The 17,337-nt window shown below is 34.5% G+C and overlaps 1 protein-coding gene and 1 long non-coding RNA gene across 3 annotated transcripts in view; one reads left to right on the top strand and one right to left on the bottom strand.

Moving 5' to 3' along the window:
- The window catches only part of KCNH7 (potassium voltage-gated channel subfamily H member 7), a 477,996-nt gene that overhangs the window by 400,980 nt on the left and 59,679 nt on the right, over positions 1 to 17,337 (bottom strand). The window lies entirely within an intron of this gene.
- The window catches only part of LOC105863207 (uncharacterized), a 32,664-nt gene continuing 16,723 nt past the window's right edge, over positions 1,397 to 17,337 (top strand). The window contains exons 1-3 of the long non-coding RNA XR_002224262.2: positions 1,397 to 1,443; positions 4,638 to 4,728; positions 8,505 to 8,630. This is a non-coding gene — a long non-coding RNA (uncharacterized LOC105863207). The remainder of the gene's footprint in view (positions 1,444 to 4,637; positions 4,729 to 8,504; positions 8,631 to 17,337) is intronic.

A 17,337-nucleotide genomic window follows, 5' to 3' on the forward strand; every position in this document is an offset into this window, starting at 1 on the left:
GAGTTTTGATTAATCTATCAATAATGTATTTCATTTACTTTTATGGAGCTGGTTCCCTTTCATGGAGCTGGTTCAATACATAATCAAAAATGAATATGTAATAAAAATATAATAAATGAATGAATCTGACTTCACCCTGATAACAAAATTGTCCCTTTTTTCTTTTATATCAAATGTTCTGCTTTTCATCTTCTTTTTCTCCCTTTATCCACTTTGACTATTAAAAAAATTAATATTTGTTTGCTTTTCTGCATCTTTTTTTTCTTTTAAAAGTACTTCCATGTGGGCATGTGTGTTTGCGACATAAAAGGCTAGAAGGCTTGAAATTACCAGTGCCCCTTATTGATAGGGAAAGTCCACTTTGCACATGTACCTTGTCATGGAAGAAAAGTTTAAGTAAAAGTAAACAAAACAAAAATCTAAATACAAGCAAGAGCTTGTGAATCTGTGAAAGACTTGGTTACGAGTAAAAGGAAGGTCTAATACATGGGAATGGAATCCTTTTTGTTAACATTTTAAGTCTGTCTAGCATCCCTGGTAATCAGGGTTTTCTATTACATCAAAATATGTTCCAAGTTTTAAATTATTGACTTAAAAACTAATTTAGGTATCTAAATTATTCATTTAAAGACTAACATGGGAGTACAAGCATTAGTAAACTGAAGGCTAACTACTAAAAAATATATAAAAGTAAATGAAATATATTATTGATAGATTAATCAAAACCCAACTTTGGAGGGAGACTAAAATAGAAATAAAACAACTAAAATTTGAATTATTTGGGACAAGTTTTATGAAGCTGGGTTAAATTTTGATAAACTGTGCCTGCATGTTCTACCAAATAGAGAAAAATCCCCGAGAGCATTGAACATCACCCATTTACCTCTGAAGTCAAAACTGCCCTTTCATCCAATTCAACAACTCTGCAATTCCCAAAGTCTACAGGCCATTCAGCCGTGCCATGTTTGGCTCATGGACATGGACATGAGCTAGAGAGGAAAATTCAAAAGAAAGGCAGTAGTGAAAGAGACATCATTACTTCATCAAGCAATGAATGAAAGAAGCCAGTAGTATTTTTTAAAGGAGGATAAAAAAATTTTAGGGAATCAAAGAATAGGTGCTCAGTAAGTGTAGTCAGGTTCTGCAGTCTTTTCATAAGCTTTGGCCAGAAGCAACTCTTCCAGCTCTTGGGAATGTAGGTTGCAGAGTTCACTCTGGTTCCCCATGTACAGTCAAATCTCCAAGTATCATTTCTGTCCAAGGGCAGTCTGTGCTGGCACACAAAAGAATAAGAAGGAGGGGTAAAGAGGGAGAGGTTGGCTAGTGTTAAAGGGAGAGCTTTTCCACAGGGTTCTATGGTTGCTATAGTAACAGCTTCTTTTGTTTGTACATATTCAGAACAGCTGCTTCCTTTTGGTTTCTGGTGGCAGGGATATTATAGAGGTAACTGAGAGGGAAAGTAGCACCACTCTTACCATGAAAAATAGTTTCCATAGCCAGATTTTTCTTGTTTAACTGGATTTAACTTTATACTAGTATTAAATGTGGCTTTTGAATGTTGTTGGGTAACAAGAGATTTTAAATGGTGGTGAATTCCAACAAGAAAAGACCTGGGTGTGTTGTGATCTGCATCATATCTTGTGCTAACTTCAACAGCAGACCTCCACTCTCTTGTGCCTTTAAGACTTGAAACACTTCATTTTATTTCTACCTGGTATGAATGCAAACTGTACTGCAAGCTCCCTAGAAGGTATTTTTCGCAACAGGGAAAATGCCCTTCTAAATGCCCACAAATCTCTATATACCTTTCCAAGTACTAATTAATTCCTCTAATTAGAGCTTTTTCTGGCTGCAACCATTTACCAAGTTGAATTGCTCCGTACAAACAAGTTTAATGAATATTCATCAATTAATAATATTCACTGAGTTAACGGTCCTATTGCCCACATACTGCTATTGCAACCAGCGTATTACAGCCTTCTATAGACCTTACTAAAGAAAAGCCATCTCCAAGGAAAAGGCAGAGAAAAATATAATTTTATTTTAAGGAACAGATGCCCTACCAATTATATTTCATACACTGTAGTTTATGCATGTGTGTGTATATATATATACTGTATATATAATATGTTCAAATATAATATGCATACATATGTACTTTATGTAATAAAATACATGTATAAATGTTTATGCATATATATGCATCTCTATTAATATAAGTAACATGGAATAAAATAGAAACTTAAGGGGTTAAAAATATTTAAGCAAAGCATTAAAAATGGCATCTGCAGGCTAAATAGTCAAATTTTATAAATATACAAACTGAGGATGCAAATAAGCAAAGCAGAAGGTACAGCTTTCCTTATAAACAAATTAATATTGAACATAGGTTTGTTATCGTGTTTTTAAGTCTTTGGAATTTAGAAAAAGTGCAATATGAAAGTGAAGTGATGCTCTCGTTTTTAAATTAAAATTTATTCATTATTTTTCAATGAGGAGTTTTCAATTTTTGACTTTTTAATAATCCCGGAAACAGTTTGTTGGTTTAATTTGGCAACTGCAGCTATTCACAGGTGTTACATCTTAAGACTCAGTTCATGGCAATTTGGTTATATACATGAAATAGTATTTGCCTGAGAATTCTCACAACAATCCACTTACACTATCCCTTTACTTCCTAAAATCTGAATGAAAAAATTTTGATTGATTCAAAAAACAGTAGAAATGTTTAGACTATTCAATTAAAATATAGAGTTCCTGAGCATTACTTTTGAATTTCATATGTATTCATATTTATTCTATTTATTTAAATGATGATGTTTTCAAGTCTAAAGGTTTTGTACTAATGTCAGTTAATTATAAATTACAAAATGTCAAATTTAGAGTCCAAGTGTTTCAATTTTTCTGCTTTCTGACTGCATGTTTTGGAGCAAATGTCTAACCACTGTGAGCATGAGTTACACAAATTATAAGACAATGATACCAACATCTTTTGTATATAGTGTTGACAGAATCAATTAAGATAAGAAATATATATTCATGCTGAAACTACAAACATCATATGATTCTGTTATGATAATATATATAAATTATGGAAAAGTAATCACTTTTATTTTTTGCCTAATGAATCTTATTTTCACCTCTTCTCCTCCTCTTATGTTCTTAAATATTATCAATATGGTTATGACATCTATATCCCTAAATATAGTCTTGCATTTTTTTTCCAAGCTCCAAACCTAAATTTTCCAATATTTGCAACTGAAGTCCTATTACTTATCTCAAATACGTTGGATCCAAATCCGAACAATTTATCACATCTTTCAAACACATTTCTCCTTGCTGTCATTTGTGATAAAGGCATTACTTGTCTTCCAGTTACTAAGGTCCAAAACTCTCAGAGTTACCTTTTCCTCACATCCAGGTGACTGTTAAGCTTTACACCTTTTCAACTTGGGACAGTCTCATAGATTTGAATTCTAATTTCCATTCCCATTCGACTCTGGTGGAAACTATGAATTCTTACTCAGGCTATTGCAAAGTCTCCCAATCTCCAATTTCCCCAACATTCTGCAGACCACTTCTTTTTCCTATAGCACATTACTGGCTTCCTCAAATATTTGATGGTTTCTATCTGCCAACTGAACTGTTCAAACTTCTTAGCCTGACCCTCAAGGCATTTTATGATCAAAGTCCAGTCTACATGTTATTGTTATTTTCATTGTTCTTATAAAATGAAATTTCTTATCATTCCCCAACATTATTCATGTTAATATGAGTTGGCTACATTATTCATGTAAATACATGTATATACAAGTGAGTTCATGCTTACTGTTCCCCTTCCCGGTGTTGCCTTCCTCAAACCCGACTTCAAGAGATCGAAGAGATCAAATGCCACTTCTTTTATGAAATTTTCCTCAATTCCCTCCCTCTGTATTGAGGTAGAACTTGTTTGTCTTTCCTGTGGAATTTACATGGCTTTGCATCATTGTTATTTTTGTATATTTCTGACTGCCTTTATTAGATTTTTTGAATATATTACTTATTCAACTTATTATTTATGATGGCAACTAGTATAATACACTTTATTATATAAGGTATTTTAAATAAATAGAATTTCTACAAATTTAAACAATTTGTAGGTGATTGCCTATAATTTCTTATATATCAATACAGTAAGTCTCCGAGTGAAACTCGATTTTTTTTCTAACATTTCATCTGATGACATACTTTTGTATCTTCAGAATACCTCTATTTGAATATTTTATGAATAGCTTTAAATTACTGGTATAATACTATATAGTTCACAAAGAAAATTATTGCTGGATATACCTACTCGGTAGTGTTGCTCTTTAAAAGAAATGTGCAAGAAAAAACATCACTCCTTTTCTTCCTGAAGGCAGCAGATGCCTTAGACTGAGGTATTTTATCTGAGGGCTATTGAAGTTGCCAGCTTAATAGGTAAGCCTACAGGCTGAGGTAGAAAAGCATAAAGATAAGAAGAACCTAGAACCATCATGTCATACTTGAGCTATTGAATTACCACCACTGGACCTGTTCTACTTCCAAATATTTGTTATATAGGATAATGAATCCCTTGTTGTATAAGCCTCTTGTAATCAGGCTTTCTGTTACTCTAGGCCAAAAACATCATAAAGAATGGTACAGGCATTCGGAGAAATGAGTTGATGACAGACTGTGAGCTCCCAGGGACAGAAAGCGGGAGTTAAAGTGAGTAGAGTAATGGTGACTTTCCAATATTTTACAAGGTAGGCTATATTCGTTTGATTAGTCATTACAGAATTTCCCTGTAGTCTTTAAATATATCCCTATTTTATTTGTGTTTAAAATCTGATTTCAGATTCTCTAATCCAAACAATCAGTAAAAAGGACAACATATATTATCACATTCAAACCCATGGCAATAACTCTGTAAGTTAAATATTAATATTTTCTTCATTTTAGAAATGAAAAAACTAGATATGAGAAAACTGAGTGTTGCAAAGGTCTTAGCCGGTAACCTGAGGGAAGTCTGAACTTAAACTCAGATTTTCTAACTAAAATGCTGTTCTTTGACAACACACTATGTCCTTCTCTTTGCATTCACTTCATTGCCTTGTTATCGTCTTTTATTTCCAACTTATCCATTAATATCAATTATTGCACTTTTCTGGCTTCATAAGAATAAAACCTTTTTCTAACCCTTTATCCTTTTTTGCTCCAACTCATTGAGTATTGTGTATTTACTCCCTTGGAGTATTTATTATGTCTTCCATTTTCTCTCCCTTTCCACTGGACACAAGTGTTAAAGTCAAGTGACTGGCAGAGCAGCCAGCTCAGATTCAGTTAGAAACACATTGATTGATTTTAAACTTAAGATACTGAAAGCCCCATTTGATTACATGGAATCGATAGTGGAGGTCAATTAGGACTATAAGGAAACTAAATATAACTTTAGCTTTTGTATCTCAGGCATTTTGCCTCCTTTGTCTCCTCCACTACAACTAATTCATTGCATTAAACATTCATTTAGCATGTATCAATGTGAGTAATATACTATCTCTGTCTTTGAGAAGCTTATACAGTAGAGGAAAGAAACATATAACTCAGAGAAGAAAAGCAAAAAGCACCAGTCTATACTCTTCCCGTATGCAGGAAACATTGATCCCTACACATGACTAACCTAATCCCTCTCTCTGAAGCTTTTCACCAGTCTTTTCTTATATAACCAACTGTTATGAAGCTTTGCTTCAATTGGATTATTTCACCCCATCATTACAGTGACCTTTTATATACATTTTTCACAGTCGTACTTATATCAGAATTCTTCCTAGAGCAAAGCATGACTATATTTCCCTAAACTAGATGATAATTTGCAATAGTCAAATGATAGACATACTCTATTCTCCAATATCAAAGGAAGAGAGTCCTTGAAAGGAGAAAATAGGTTTTGCTATAAATAAAAAGGTGTCTAAAATCAATATTTTTCATTGCCTAAACTAGGAATTTCTGAGATTAAAATACTCACAAATTTATGAATTAATTTCTAAACATGTGGCTATCCAATTTTCCTAGCACCATTTATTTAATAGGGATTCTTTTCCCCAGTGTATGTTTTTGTCTGCTTTGGCAAAGGTCAGATGACAATATGAGGATGGTTTTATATCTGGGTTCTCAGTCCTGTTCCATTCGTCTATGTGTCTGTTCTTGTGCCAATAAAATGCTGTTTTGGTACTATAGCCTTGTAGTATAGCCTGAAGTCTGGAGGATTTATGCCTCCCATTTGTTCTCTTTGCTTAAGATTGCTTTGACTAAACGGGATTCTCTGGTTTTGTACAAAGTGTAGAATTATTTTTTCTAGATATGCAAAAAATGATGTTGGTATTTTAATAGGGATTGCACTGAATCTGTAGATCACTTTCAGTAGTATAGACATTTTAACAATATTGATTCTGCTGATCCATGAGCATGGTAGGGTTTTCCAGCTGTTTGCATTCTCTGCAATTTCTTATCTCAGTGTTTTGTAGTTCTCCCTGTATAGATATGTCACTTCCTTTGTTAAATTTATTCCTAAATATTTAATTTTCTTTGATGCTATTGTAAAAGGTGGTGTATCTTTGATTTGATTCTCTGCTTGATTGTTATTGGCTATTTGAAAACTACTGATTTGTGTGCACTGATTTTGTAACCTGAGACTTTGATAAATTCATTTATAAATTACAGGAGAATTAATACCTCTTCTATTATCCTGGGTGGAGAATTAATACCTCTTCTATTATCCAAATATCACAAGATTGGAAAAACAAGTACCATGTGTACTCACCACTAAATTGGTACTTTGACCACACATAACGTGCACATATGGAAGTAACACTCATTGGATGTTGGGCAGGTGGGAGGGGCTGGAGGGGATGGGGAAATTCACACCTAATGGGTGCAGTGTGCACTGTCTGGGGGATGGGCATGCTTGTAGCCCTGACTCAAGTAATACAAAGGCAATATATGTTAACCAAAGTGTTTGTACCCCCATGATATTCTGAAATTTAAAAATAAATAAATAAATAAAAATTTAAAAATAGAAAGCATTTGAAAATAAAGAGTTCACAAGCAGCTGCCCATACCAACCCAGTTTCCAGCTGTATTCGTAATAAAGATACTTACAAGGGCAAAAAAAAAAAAAAAAAAAATTCTAAACAGTGGAACTAAAAGAACAAAAAATAAAAAATAATAAAAATTCATAGGCCGGGCGCTGTGGCTCACGCCTGTAATCCTAGCTCTTGGGAGGCCGAGGCGGACGGATTGCTCAAGGTCAGGAGTTCAAAACCAGCCTGAGCAAGAGCAAGACCCCGTCTCTACTATAAATAGAAAGAAATTAATTGGCCAACTGATATATATATATAAAAAAAAAAAAATTAGCCGGGCATGGTGGCGCATGCCTGTAGTCCCAGCTACTCGGGAGGCTGAGGCAGAAGGATCACTCGAGCCCAGGAGTTTGAGGTTGCTGTGAGCTAGGCTGACGCCACGGCACTCACTCTAGCCTAGGCAACAAAGCGAGACTCTGTCTCAAAAAAAAAACAAAAACAAAAAAAAAAATTCATAGATGTTTTCTTGTAATTTTATTAACTCAATATGCATTCATTAACAATAGCCATTGTGGATGTAAAGACAAAGAGTCCTTAGGCTTCTAAAAATGTATAAACTTAGTGAACAATAATTCCTCTCATATTAAAAGAAGATTTCTAAATAAACTTTGGGTGGACACTGTTGGTACTATTTTCTTTGGACCTTGTTAGAAGTAACTAATAAGGGCAACTTTTATCTGCTTGACAATTTCCAGGAGTCAAAATACTAACATATATAATAAAGAAGGTTACAGACTAAATATAGTTCAATCAACATCAAACTGAAAGCCCTTTGGATATTTTAGTCACAAAAAAGCATCATTCTAAATAATTCCAATATATCTTTATATGGAGTAATCATGTTTTAAGGAACTTATACCTTACCAACTTGAAGTAAAAGTGTTGATAAATGACAATGAAGGAAGAGGAAATAAGAATCATGTTATCTTATGATTCACAAACAAAATGAAACAAAAAGCATATTAAGAAACAAAAACAAATAAAAACCTACTAAAGTAAAAAACACAGAGCATAGCAATCAACTTTTTTATACCTATGAAATAGGTATAAAAAACCTTATATGAAATAACCTTTCATTTTGTAGCTAGAATTAAACTTTAGCTTATCATAACCAATGTTATCACAAAACAATACTTAGGATAAACCAATTCTGAGGCATATCAGTACTTCATAAATGTTTACAACCTTATTATTATTAATTTTGTTTTTAATAATAAAAAGATATGATAGTGATTGTCTTTCTTTTAAAAATACAAACACAAAAATATATCAATGCTTTCACAAACTGATAATATATTGTCAACACTCAAACTTTAATATTTCAAGAACTTTTTTCTCATTATAAAATTTTACTTTTTTTTAAAGTGATTTGAAGTGCTATTTTAATGGAACAACATAGCTCCTACGTCATGGTCTCCTTTCTTTGAGAGGAATTTCAAGGAACATACTGTGAAATACAAATCTAAGAAAAATTAGTTTACAGCCTTTCAGGTAAAGAAGAGAAACTTTCTATACTTCTTTCAATTTCTTCATTTTAAATCATTATTTAAAATATTTTCTTATTTTCTATTCATTTTCCTTTTAGACTTGTATCTTTTAAACCTGTATTATTTAAACTTCTCTTTTTATTATCTCACTGATTTTACCACTTGCTTTTATAATGATCAGCAAAACACTGATCAGAAGTGGAGAGATCTTATATCCTCCATAGGGAAGGAACAGAGAGAAGGAATTGGATAGAACCATTAATCTCAGAGCTGCCTTCCCAGAGAATTTCATTCTGGGAGAGGGATTATCAGAATGGTTGTATTTGCTACTCTTTTACAACTCTTATCCTATATGTAGGGTGGGTAACCTCAGGTTTCTTTTAATGTAGAGCTGTAAGATTTGGGGCCAAATGTACCAAGAGCAAGCCTATTCCCAACATGAATTGTCATGCATGTGGTGAGAAGCAGGACAGTAAAGAAACTCCTTTAACTATAAACTTAATGGAAGAATATTGGCCTCAAAACAAACTTTTTATCATAGAAAATTCTGTATTCCAAAATATATAAAAATGAAAAAGTATAAATAAAAAATAAAAAGTAATGTATAATTCTACCACCCTGAAATAATGACTACCAATATTTTGGTGTATTCCTTTTGGGTCTCCTCTTTTCTATGAATGTGTCTATACTTGCGTATACCTTTGAATAATCTTATAGGCATTGCTTCAAGGGCATTTAACAATGATATTAATTTTCTGTAAACATTTTGATAGTAGTATAATATTTTATATGTTCAATCTATAATTTAACCTTTCCTCATTCTTGATCATTTAAATGATTACAAGACTTTAATTAGCATAAATAGAACAGTGACGAGCATATTCCACATAAATCTATGCCAGCTTTTGAAATAATTTTCTGAGAATATAATTTTTGAAAGAAGACTGAATGTATATTACTGTATATTTATAATTATCTTAATGTATATTACTGTATCGTTTGCTAGAAATACACTATTCTCCTTCTTTATAGCTCCTTTATATCAGGGAGTATTATTAATTTTTAACAAATTTACTGGTTTATTAAAAAATATCTGTTAGTTTTTTTATTAATAGCAAGTCTAATATTAATGTGAACTATGTTATATTTTTCATTTCATTTCATTGTCTTTGTATTTTACATACTATGGTTGAGTTGGGAAATTATATTGCCACTGAGACTCAGCTGCACAAAAGGCTTTTATCTTATTGTCTGCCATGCTTCCTTTTGTTATCCTTTAGGAGGAACTGATAGCTTGTGGCTTGGGACTTTAGAATAGAAATTAATATAAAGGGCTCTTATAAAAAAATATCATCACATTTAAGAGTCAAATGGATATGGATAAAATTAATAGTCAAAGTAAAAGATAGGTAAGATAAAAGAAAAAAAGGAAAGAATGTAGAGATGTATAACTAGAGAGAGGAAAGAAAAAGGAGAAAAAAAATAGATGTTTAGGACGAAGGTGATTGATACTCTTTAGGCATCCATTTGCATTGTGTGCCAGGGAACTCTGATTCCTTAGTGTCTAGCAAGTTGCTGCTATAAAACTCAATGCTCTTATTTTTTCAATAACTACTGCAAAGAGCTAAAATAATGATCTGGCTAATACAAATGATCTGGGCCAAATCAGTCTCTCTCTGGGAAGTGCAGGATTGAGCTGGTTATCCTTGGGTGTTGAGCTAAAATGATGTATTGATTCAAAGACTGTAGTTTGGGCCAAGTATAAGACAGAAAATATTGGTGGAGACAGAGAGAAAGACAGGAAGGAGGAGCAGAGGAAAGAGAAAGAGGGAAGGGAGTGAAAAAAAAGAAAGAGAAAGAGCAAGAAAAAAGAGAGGAGAGAGAGGGGTGAATTGGGAAAGAGAAGAAAGGACAGAACTTGAGAACATACGGCCTCTGAAATATAGACTAGCTCAGTCCAGGACTTTGCACTTCCTAACTTCCCTTTCATTGGGGTCTGACTGTAATTCATTTCATAATCTTGGATGGCAATGGGATTTACTCTTATATCTTTATAATATCTGCTATCCTCCCACTTCCATTTTAACCTGATTTACTAAAGTGTATTTCTATTTCTCATTCCCCAAAAAGCTTTAACCAAAGCAATGCAGAGCAGATGAACATGAAGTAACCTCCTGGCTTGGGAAAAGATTAGTCATGGGACCAGCTAGTCTACAAAAAGTTTCACATAAGCTCTCTAATGACTATTATTCCCTCTTCCCTCTTTCCCTGTTCTTAATCTTCTGTTGCTGGAGTTATAACTTGGATTTACGTCCCCACTCACTATCTCAGGCCACTACATACAAGCTGAGTGATTTACTATCAAGAGAAACTTCCAGAAGAGTGTTCCAAAATTCCTAAAAGGGTTTCCTGGAATCTTTAGGATCACTCCATTGTTTGCTTAACAAGTATCACCAATATAGTATAGTCAGTTGTCCCTTGGTATCTGTAGGATTCGGTTGCAGGACCCATACACATACCAAAATCCACAGAAGCTAAAGTCCCAATTGGCTCAAGTGCCAATAAAAATTGGCATAGTTGAAAAGTTGTGGAAGCAACCCAAGTGCCCATCAATTCATGAGTGGATTAATAAAATGTGGTATATGTATACCATGGAGTACTATTCAGCTTTAAGAAACAATGGTGATATAGCACCTCTCATATTTTCCTGGATAGAGCTAGAACCCATTCTACTAAATGAAGTATCTCAAGAATGGAAAAACAAGCACCACATGTACTCACCAGCAAATTGGTACTAATGGATCAACACTTCAGTGGACATATAGGAATAACATTTATCGAGTGTTGGGCAGGTGGGAGGGGAGAGGAAGGGATGGGTAAATACAAACACAATGAGTGAGATGTGCAACGTTTGGGGGATGGTCACTCTTGAGGCTCTGACTCGAGGGGGGATGGGGGGTATGGGCAATATATGTAACCTTAACACTTGTACCCCCATAATATGCTAAAATAAAAAAAAATGGCATAGTATCTGTATGTAACCTACACATATCCTCCTGTATACTTTCAATCTGCAGCCTCCAACCTCTGGGATGTGGACTGGGCCTGCAGAGGTCCACCACCCACTTTTTCTATTTCTGTGGAATAGTTGTCTTCCATGAAACTTAGGAAAGGGGGTAGGGCGAACAGCAGGAGGTGAGCTAGTGAAGCTTCATCTGTATTTACAGCCACTCCCCATCACTTACATCACTGTCTGAGCTCAGCATTCCACCCCCGGCCTCCTTCTGTGGAAAAATTATCTTCCATGAAACTGGTCCCTGGTGCCAAAAAGGTTGGGGACTGCTGCTTTAAATCATCTTTAGATTACTTATAATATCTTATATAATCCAAAGGTTATGTAAATAGTTGTTAGACTTGTATCGTTCAGGGAATGACAAGAAAAAAAGGTGTGTGCATGTTCAGTACAGACACAACCGTCTTATTTTTTCAATATTTTCTATTTGTGATTGGTTAAATCCATGGATGCAGAAAACATGGGTATGGAAAGCCAACTGTACTCTCTACTAGTGGCAGTAAAAATATGACAGGAAATATTGAAGTTGAGGAGACAAACACATGTAGAGCATATCTTATATAAGCTAAGCACTATGCTAAACACTTTACATAAATTAACTGTATTATACAGTATCTCATTTTATTCTCCTAACAACCTTGTGAGGTTTGTATCATCCTCATTTTACAAAGAAGAAAATGGATAGACAGAAAAGTGATGCAACTTATCAATGGCATGATAGCTAGTAACAGAAGCAAGATTTCAATAGGAGTTAAAATACATGTCTGCTCAAATTTATGACAAGACGCCATAGGGAAGACAGAACTAAGTAATTTATTTGGTCCCTTGTGTGAAACAAGGTAGACTAATGATATGAATTGAGTTAACAGTGATTGCATTATCATATTGGATGTTATATTAAGTTGAAGCAGATTTTACATTATTTCTAAGACTAGCTATCATTATTTGTTTTTAAAAAAAGATTAACTTTGCCTATATAGTGACCCTTTGGGGCATATATTATATAAATGAATTATTAAATATAAACCTGATGTGTGTACTAAGAAAGATGCTAAATTAACAAAAAATTAAGCAGTAAGCTTAAACCTACTGCCAATTGCTTAAAAAGATAAACCAAAATGTACTAACAACAGCAACGTACATACACCGCAAGACTACAAATGCTCAGTGAACCACCAGAATACCCATCAAGGTGAAATTACATTACAACCAAATCGTGTTTGCATGAGGAGTAAAAGATTAGCGATAAAATAAACACCAATGCTGGTGGTGTGGTAAAACATAAGAATTCGGGACAACTGAAAGAACCTGAAGCATAAGGGGTTATATGTCAAAGTAGAAATCATAAAAGAAGGCTAAAAAATAAGATTTTGAGGAAAACTTGATATCAAAATGGATTGGGAAAAACACATTCCTTTACTTCAGAATAGCCTGGGGGCTTTTAGCTACTACAATTCTACACACATATGTTCAACTGTAAGAACGATTTTGAAGAATGAACTGATGTTATGAAAAATATTCACTCACTACTTTTAAGATTTCCATGTGGACTATTGCTAGATTAGCACTCTTAGCCTTTGATTTCTCCTAAGTGGAAAGTTTGAGGTTCAGTTTAGTGAGAAGTATTATCAGGCCCACTTACTTGCATCTAAGCCAACCATACAGGCTAAACTCAGATTTTATTAGTATTAAAATTGACCCAGCTGTCTGACCACTACATCTAATTCTCAAGTAGTACCTAAATCCGTTAGAAAAGTAAAGGTATTTTTTTGACCTCCTAGAAGTTCAACAGCTAAGATTAACTACATGGTGTGTGTGTGTGTGTGTGTGTGTGTGTGTGTGTGTAAAATCTAAAAAGTCTTTGAACTGTCTATTATGGCTATTAGTGTATACATAAGACCTCTTTATTGACATCTACATTAAAAAAGAGTTGTTTTGTTTTATTTAATTTTGATTTTGGCATTATTTGTGAGCAATGTGCAAAAATCATGTAGAATCATCAGCAAGGATTAGAATAGCAGAGAGAGGAAAAAATTGTCTAAAGGAATTCTTCAGTGACTAGGTAGGTAGCTTTGCCAATCTAATTATGCCTGGGGATAGCTCTAGAAAGACAAATGGTGAAGTTGAAGTATTTATTAAGAATAAAAATAAATGTGAAGTTGGAATATTAATTTTTCAGAAGAGAATAATCTGATCATATCCTATAGTTCCATTAAAATTATGCTAACTACAACAAATAATTCTGCAATGCTAATGAATCATTTTAATTTATTCTTCAATGCCAAGGAAATTGATGTTATGCTAGAAAGTTTCCTACTTGGGCATGTACATGACAAATTGTCTGTCTATTAAGGAAGTATAAAAAAAGGTTATTGAATAATAAGAAATAGGACAAAGTCAAGTTAAAGGTTCACTTTTGATGCAAATGGAAATTGAATATACTTGTAATGTAATGCTTGTAATGATGGCCTAATTTCTATAGCATTTTGAAATATAACAATTTAATGAACAATAACGATAGCTTATAATTATTACAATTACTTAATATGTCCCAAGCACAATGCTAAATACATGGCATCTGATTTTGACCTTATCAAAACTTTCAAGGGCAAATATCATTATCCTATTTTACAGATAAGAAAACAGAGGCTGGAAAACATTTCCATTTTCCCAACAGCACTCGTGTACAAATGGGGGAGTGGGAACTCAAACCGGGTCTCTTGGATCTGAAGTCCATTCTTTCCACTATGTCACATTTAATGCATTACACATTTCTAAAATAAAATTCTCCATCTTCCCCTAAACCACCTTCCTGTCCTGACTTCCCTATTTCTGCACTTGTTCACCCAGGCTCTCTGGACCAGCCTTTGATGTTGCCATATCCCTTCAGTCCCTGATTCCACATCTAGACTTTCCTGGCTATTCTGACCTTGGCAAGATTCCCATTGCTTCTTTCCTGGAATAGTAGCATACTTTGCTATAAATTCATCCTGCATGCACAACCACATTAATCTTGTTTATACACATGCCATTTTATATGGCCTACATAATCCATTTCGTTTTGCTAACTAACAACATTCAGCAACTCTATTTTTTTCCTGTAAGACAGGCAGGCATGGGCAAATTTTCTCTGTAAAGGGCCAGATAGGAAATATCTTAGGTTGTGTGGGCCCTACGCTCTCTGTTGGAACTACCCAATTCCATCAATGTAGTACAAAACAGCATAGGCAACATGTCAATTAATGACTATGGTTGTGTTCCAATAAAACTTTACTTAGAAAAATAAGCAGTGGGCTGGATCTGGCCTGCAGGCTACAGTTTGTCAACCCCTAGTATAGAATAAACTAAAAATAAAGCTTTCACTTGTTCTTCAAGGACCTCAATAGCTTGGACATATAGGAATAACATTTATGGGGTGTTGGGCAGATGGGGGGGAGGGGTGATGGGTGTATACATACATAATGAGTGTGATATGCATCATCTAGGGGATGGACACGCTTGAAGCTCTGACTCGAGGTGGGATGGAGGGGCAAGGGCAATATACGTAACCTAACATTTGTACCCCCATAAAATGCTAAAATTAAAAAAAGGAAAAAAAAAGAAAATGAATTTAATCCAGCAAATCAAATAGCTTGCTGCCCTTATGCCATAGCTTTCCTTTCACAGTCAGATTTCTTGAAAGAATTGTATACACAAAATATTTGTTTTCTCTCTGTCCTTATCTTCATTCCTAACCAACCACACTCCACAATCTTACTTGTTTTGCCACCATTCATGTTGTAGTCACAGAGTTTTGCAGTTAGAACTGGGTTCATATACCAACTGCCCTTGGCCAATATATTTAGCATCTCTGATTCTAGGTCTCTTCCTCTGTAAAATGAGTATGGCAATATTACTGCTACTGTGAATATTGAAATGAACAATTGTATAAAATGTAAAAGAACACAGCAACAAATATTTGCAGGTGATAATAAATGTTAGCTCCCCCTTTCTTCTTAGTAAATAGCCATCAATTAACAAATCTAATTGATTATGGGCTTTATTTTCCCCCGTGATTTTTCTGATTTGACAATGTCAAGCACTCTTTCTTTGAACTCCTTCCTTTCTCATCTTGGACTGCAATCTTTCTCTTTTACCTTCGATCACTCTGACTGTTCTTTCTCAGTCATTTTGGCCAAATCTCTTGTCTTTGATTATCTCTTTCTATCCTTCTGCCCAAGGCAATTTTCTTGATTTTCTCAAGCCTGACTCCTTCTTTTCATGTAGATCTCAACCATCACCTCCTAGAGAGGTTTCTCTAATCACCTAATCAAAGTTTACCCTACAATTACTCTTTCTCACATCAATCTACTTTAACTCTCTGCATAAGACTTGTAACTAACTGATATTTTCTTCCGGTTTTTGTATGTTTCTATCTTTATCTCCCTCCACGAGACTGTGAACTTTAACCAAGCATTCACCATTATTTCTCCAGAACTTAGAACAGTATGTGGCACACAGAAGGAGCTCAATAAATATTTACATAATTGAATTGTATCAACATCTTAATATTCTCTAGGATTCTACCATTAGCTCACATCTCTTCTCACCATACAAGATCTCCTAAGCAAAGGCATCTACTCCCAGAACTTCAAGTACATAAACTGTTCCATTCACGAGTTGATCTTTCCCCACCACCTTAACGGCCTAACTTCTTCTTTGACTCCCTTGTTTTCCTCCTCAACTGTAACTGTTGCCATAGTTGTTTTTCTAAATTATAAATCAGAATTCCTCACATCTTGGATTAAAACCCTTCAGTGGTTCATCAATGCTTACAGAATAGAATTCAGACCCCTTAGCTTGTCGGACAAGTCTGCCCCTCGTCTAACTTTCCAGTTTTATTTCTTACCACTTCTCCAAATAATAGTTCAATAAACTCTGATTGAGTTCCTATTTGGAATACAAAGAGGGGAAAGACAGATTCCCTCCTTCCCACAAACGGGAGCCCTTGAAGAAAAACTAATCTAAAGAGCCATATTTATTGGGGTCCAATTAGTTTTCCAGAACTGATGTCAGCACTCTGTATGTGCAATTGTTCATTCAATCTTTATTGCAACAAAATTGGTATTATGTTATTTATCTGATAAAGAAACTGATAATTTAAGTTTCTTAAGGTCAAGGATTTTTACCTGCTTGATTCATTCCTGTTTGACCAAGATCTTAAACTGTGGTAGACACATGGGAGATTCTCCAGAAATATTTTTTGAATAAATGGAGAATTTAAAAAGCTAATTAAGGCCGGGCGCTGTGGCTCACGCCTGTAATCCTAGCTCTTGGGAGGCCGAGGCGGGCGGATTGCTCAAGGTCAGGAGTTCAAAACCAGCCTGAGCAAGAGCGAGACCCCGTCTCTACTATAAATAGAAAGAAATTAATTGGCCAACTGATATATATATATAAAAAAATTAGCCGGGCATGGTGGCGCATGCCTGTAGTCCCAGCTACTTGGGAGGCTGAGGCAGAAGGATCACTCGAGCCCAGGAGTTTGAGGTTGCTGTGAGCTAGGCTGACGCCACGGCACTCACTCTAGCCTGGACAACAAAGTGAGACTCTGTCTCAAAAAATAAATAAATAAATAAATAAATAAATAAATAAATAAATA

Source organism: Microcebus murinus, chromosome 8, assembly GCF_040939455.1.
Source record: "Microcebus murinus isolate Inina chromosome 8, M.murinus_Inina_mat1.0, whole genome shotgun sequence".
Lineage (NCBI taxonomy): Eukaryota > Metazoa > Chordata > Mammalia > Primates > Cheirogaleidae > Microcebus > Microcebus murinus.